The sequence below is a fragment of the Myotis yumanensis genome, unplaced genomic scaffold (assembly GCF_028538775.1).
Source record: "Myotis yumanensis isolate MYYU_CA2020_CCGP unplaced genomic scaffold, mMyoYum1.0.hap1 SCAF_23, whole genome shotgun sequence".
Taxonomy (NCBI): Eukaryota; Metazoa; Chordata; class Mammalia; order Chiroptera; family Vespertilionidae; genus Myotis; species Myotis yumanensis.
In genome coordinates, this window is record NW_027223774.1 from 13,714,606 (window position 1) to 13,720,651 (window position 6,046).

Here is a 6,046-nt window from a genome sequence, read left to right on the forward strand (position 1 = left end):
AAAATAATTTTATGGTTGGGTCACAACATGAGGAACTGTATTTAAAGGGCCAGAAGGTTGAGAACCACCGGTCTAGGATTAAGGGGAGGAAAGGCGGTGGGGAGGGGAGGGCAGTGCCAGGTGAGATTTCTGTGTTGCAGGAAGAGGGAACACCAAATTGGGGTTTGTGTGTGTGTGTGTCCTTGACACACATCAGATAGTAGGAGGTCGTAGCACCTTCCCTAATCCCCAGGTTGGAGTGAGAGAGCAATCTCGACTTTGAACCACCTGGAGGGGCGGTGTGGCCCCGGGTGTCCAGGTGTCTGAACTAACACAGACCCCAATGCAGCCCTACTGCCATTGTAAGCAGTGCCCGGCTGTGCATAAAGCCATTTTTTCCCCTGGACTTACAGTTGCTGAATCTTCTCTCTCTGTCCCAAGAAGGACTTTGGTTCCATTTCCAATTTTTTAAAAAAGAATCGATTTATTATAGAAACTTAGACTCAAAAAGAAGAGTAAAATTCATCCATCTTCCAATTAACCAGAGAGAAAGTCACTGCTAATATTCGGGGCTTTCGCCTCCTGTCCTGCAGCCTTCATCCCCTTCTCTCCCCACCTCCTGATTGGTCCAAGCCTCTCAGGTGGTCCCCTGCTTCTGACCAGGGATTGGTTGAACAGCGGGCGCACTGGCCAATGAGACCTGAGGGGAGGCTGCTGGGGCAGCTCCCTCAGGGTGGGGTGGGCTGCTTCTCCAGGTCCAGATCTGGCTGTGATGCCTGGAATGCAGAGCTCTCTTGGCACCAGCCTGAGGATGATGCCAATATGGGGACGAAAACAACACACAGCAGAGGAGCAGAGCTGAATTCCACACATGGCGTCTGGAAGAAAACCAGGCAACCCAGTGTCCTGTTTTTAATCCCAGCCAGGCTGGCTGGGGGGAGGGGGTTGGTGTGTGCTTTCTGTTATTGGTGCTCGAAGCATCCTGATCATTATCCTATATAATAAAAGTCTAATATGCAAATCGGCTGAATGATGGAATGACTGGTTGGGGCGTGGGGCGGGGGGGGGGGGGGGGGAGACAGGCAGGCCAGCATGGGGTGCCAGGCCAGCCAAGGTGGGTGCCAGCAGGTAGAGGGAGGGGATGGCTATCAGCAGCAGTGGTGGAGGGGCGATGGGGGGGCGGAGTCGGAGCTGCCCCCTGGTGGTCAGTGCACTCCCACATGGGCTCCCGGACTGTGGGAGGATGCAGGTTGGGCTGAGGGGACCCCCTCCACTCCAAATGCACAAATTTTCGTGCACCGGGCCTCTAGTATTTTTATATACTGACAAGGATTCTCTCATTGGATGAACTCAACTCAGGATCCCCTGAACTTTTTTCTAACTAGGTTCTGACTTTTGGACTTCTGTGTTCATCTCTGCATTGTCCAAATTTCAGCAAGAATCCTCCTAAGTCAGGTTAATGAGAACTTCCCACACTTGACATCTGATTAGGTACGTCATCTGTGAACACTGCATCCATTTGGGGCTAGGGTTCAAGGTCTGGAGAAGGGGCTCCACACAAACGGATACACTAGATAAAAAATACAAATTTAGAAGGCACAGGGAGCCAGGCGGAAACTTTACTCTCTATTGGAGAGGCTCTCTGAATGCCTGGACCCATTAGCTTTTATTTACTAGAATACACATTTGCCTTTTAACAAAGCAAACAGGCATATCAATGGTAAAGTTTGGTAAACAATAAAGGATTATCAGGTTAGGGGATTGCCTTCAGCCATTCAGCCAAAAGCAGGGCTATATTATGCTGATTTTCAGCCCTTGCTGAATATCAAAGTCCATTAGCCTTCCAGCAGACTTCTCGCATAATTATGCTAACTACTTGTTGGTCTTAGCCTCCAGCACTCATCTTCCACCATCCCCGGGGTAAAGTCTGACCACTCTGGCCTGCTAGGCCGGTTTACCCAGAATCTTCTCTTACGCACGGCCCCCTCCCCTTACCACGCATTCGCAAGTGTCATTGTACTAGTTTTTGACAGTTAGAATATTTTTTTCTTTAACAATTCACCCATCTTTCCCTTCATGAATTCAGTTGGTTCCTGAAAATTCTTCCAGGAAGAGTGGGGAAATGCAAAACATTTTCTATGAGAATTTTAAGGTTTTTTTTTAATTATTATTATTGTGGCAAAACACACATGAAACTTACCATTTTAACCGCTTTAGGTGCGCAATTCAGTGGCATTCAGCATATTCACAATGTTGTGCAACCATCACCACTGTCTATTTCCAGATCGTTTCTATCTCACCCAAAGCAAACCTTGGACCCATTAAGCAGTCACTCCCCATCCCCCCTTCCCCAGGCCCTGGCAACCACTAATCTCTTTTCTGTCTCTGTGGATTTGCCGCTGTTGGACATTTCATATGAATGGAATCCTACAATATGTGGCCTTGGGGTCTGGCTTGTTTCGCTCACATCATGCTCTCAAGGCTCCTCCATGTTGTAGCCTGAATCAGTGCTTCGTTTGCTTTTGTGGTTGCATCATATGGCTGCGTGGCTGTACCACATTTTGTGTATCCGTCGATCCACGGATGGACATTTGGCGACTGTGAATAGTGCTGCTATGAGCATTTGTGAACAAGTTTTTGTTTGGGGACCTGTTCCCAATCCTAGGAGTGGTATTCTTGGGTTACTTCATTGTTTTTTAAGAAGTTAGATTTCAGTAGCACAGGCATCCTCACCCAGGGCAATTCTCAGCACAGAGGCTTCTGGGACCTCCCAGCAGCTAGAAGCAGGATCATATGGGCTTGAACCCTGCCCCCCTTACTCCACACAGCGCAGTGAGGGGCGGGGGGTGGGGGGGTGGGGGGCGGGCGGCAGGGTGTTTCAGCTTCTCTATGATCGGCACCAGACCCTCTCCCTCCCATCTGGTGCCACGAAGCCTGGAGATGCCACTGCCTTCAGTCGGCTTCCCGGTTGGAGTCGCAGGACGCCCCTGGATCCCAGGGCCCTGGCCTCCTCTCCTCCCAAGTGGCCAGGCAGCCTGTGCCCAGACTGACCGTCTCTATGGTAACGAAAGGGCAGAAACAATCTGAATGTCGTCCCGAGAGGCCTGGTAGAAAAAGCCCTGGACGCCCCCCTGTGGAGTTCCATGTGGCTGTAAAAGGCTAAAGAGGCGCTCTCAGAATTTCCAGAAACCCTCAGTGACAGAAGCAAGGCGCAGAGCAGAGCGTGAGAGGATGCCTGGTGTGGGCAGCATAACAGACATTTGTTGCCGGTGCATGAACTCACCGTAAAGCAGCGCCACGGTTACCTGCGGTGGAACAGGGGCCCTGGGTGAGAGTGGCAGAGAGAGTAATGGGTCCCCAAAGATTTCCGGGTCCTCATGCCAGGGACCTATGAATTGGTCTCTCTCGTGGGAAAGAGACTTTGCAGCTGTGATGACAGTAAGGACCTTGAGGTGGGAGGTTGTCCTGAATGACAAGGGTCCTCCTACAGGAAAGAGGGAGGCAGTCTCTTCTCCTTCATAAGGGGAACGAGAAAGTCAAAGGAGCAAGGCTGTGCCTCGTGGGCTGCAGCCAAGGAATGCAGGCAGCTCTAGAAGCTGGAAAGGGAAGGGTTTGTCCCCTGGAGTCCCGGGATATTTTACCATTGGTTTCCCCTTCCCCTCCTCCTCCTCCTCCTCCTCCTCCTCCTCCTCCTTCTTTTTAAGAGAGAGAGAGCGTGGAAGGGAGAGAAAGAGTGGGAGAGGGAGAGAGAGCATGAGAGAAACATTGATGTGAGAGAGACACATCAGTTGGTTGTCTCCCATACATACCTTGACTGGGCCCAAGGGATCAAACCTAGAACCCAGGCACGTGTCCTTGACCAGGAATCAAACCTGCGACCCTTTGGTGTGTGGGCTGATGCTTTCACAACTGAGCCACACCAGCCAGTGTGCGATATTATTTTTGTTCATAACTGTCTGAAGTTTCCACAATGGTCCTATATATTTTTTAAAATGTGTGCTTATTGCTTTTTCAGAGAGAGAGGAAGGGAGAAGGAAAGAGAGAAACATTGATCGGTTGCCTCCAGCATGCTCCCTAACAGCAGAGACCGAACCCACAACCTGGGCATGGGCCCCCACTGGGAATTGAACCTATGACCTCTCGATGCACAGAATAACACTCTACCAGTGGAGCCACACCGGCCAGAGTGGTCCTGCATTATTTTTGTAATAAAGAAAAAGGCCCAGCCCTAGCCAGTTTGGCTCAGTGGATAAAGCCTCGGCCCTCAGACTGAAGGGTTCCAGGTTTGATTCCGGCCAAGGGCACACACCTGGGCTCAATCCCCTCTGCAAGTCACAGTAACTGGGGGAGACAGCCAATCGCTGTGTCTCTCTAACATGGATGTTTCTCTCTCTGTCCCTCCCCATCCCTTCCACTCATAGTAAACATCAATGGAAATATATCCTTGGGAGAGGATTAACAATAAGGAATAAAATAAAATAAAATAAAATAAAATAAAATAAAGTAAAATAAAATAAAATAAAATAAAAAATAAATAAAATCAGTGAGAAAAAAGAAAAGAAAACGGCCCAATAAAAATTATGTCACACAAATTTACTCCTTTGCTTTTTTTTCCCGGCTACCTTTAACCCCAGCATCGGTATGAATTGGAGCAAGTTTTCTGATTGCCCTGCACCTCTATTTGCTCATCTAGAGAATGGGGACAGTACTTACTCCGTCAGAGATGACTGAGCAGAGTGATGAGGTGACTGAGCAAAGCCCAGAAGTAAGGGTCAGGTGCCAGTTGGAGAGCCAGCGCGGTGTCCGTATGGCTGTGTGACCTGGGCAAACAATGGCGTTTTTCAGGGCCCAGCTGACCTTTAACCCAGGCATGGCCACAGTGCTGACCACACTTAGAGTTTGGGGATCACACTGGGTGAGTTAAGTACCAGGCACAGCAGGCATGCCATGCAGAGCATGGCATGGACTAACCCTCATAAACACCGTGTATGCAACACAGAAATACTCTCAGGGCCCCAGGCCGATGTCTTTCTTTTTACTTTCCTGCATCCTCTCCTCCCTCACACCCAGGGGTCCAGGCCCCCAGCACCTCCTCCCTCAGACCCAGGAGTCCAGGCCCCCAGCCCTCCTCCCTCAGACCCAGGCGTCCAGGCTCCCAGCCCCCTCCTCCCTCAGACCCAGGAGTCCAGGCCCCCAGCCCTCCTCCCTCAGACCCAGGAGTCCAGGCCCCCAGCCCTCCTCCCTCAGACCCAGGAGTCCAGGCCCCCAGCCCCTCCTCCCTCAGACCCAGGCGTCCAGGCCACAGCCCCTCCTCCCTCAGACCCAGGCGTCCAGGCTTCCAGCCCTCCTCCCTCAGACCCAGGAGTGCAGGCCCCCAGCCCCTCCTCCCTCAGACCCAGGAGTCCAGGCCCCCAGCCCTCCTCCCTCAGACCCAGGAGTCCAGGCCCCCAGCCCCTCCTCCCTCAGACCCAGGAGTCCAGGCCCCCAGCCCTCCTCCCTCAGACCCAGGAGTCCAGGCCCCAGCCCCCCTCCCTCAGACCTAGGGGTCCAGGTCTACCCAGGACTCACGTGCTCCAGACAGCCTGTGGGCTCCGGGTTGCTGCGGGCATCACAGTTCCGAGTGGTCTCGCTACGGCCGAGGTACCAGTTGTTGTCATAACCAGAGATGAGGACCTCGGGGTGGGGGTGGCGGGGGCCAGGGTGAAACAGACACGCAAGCTCAGTGACTGGGAGCCTTCGGAGGGGCCTAAAGATATGCGAGATTCACGCCAGAAGAGGAAAAGCCTCAGTGCATTTCAGGAACAGCCCGAGATGGAGAGGCCTGGGAGGCGTCTGGGGCAATGCTTCCCCCGGGAGCCCTGGCCGTGGGAGGGGGCAGCACACAGAGAGGGCTCGGGACCTGCTTCCCTCTCCCTGTTCTCCTGGGCAGCCAGGCCCCGGCTTGCCTCGCGAGTCCCGGGAGATCAGGGCACTTGGACACGCATGGCACACAGGCCATTGTCAAGGCTCTGACAAGTCCTGCAGGAGAGACTCCGGGATGAGCGGGTCAGCCTGCTGCTTGTCCATC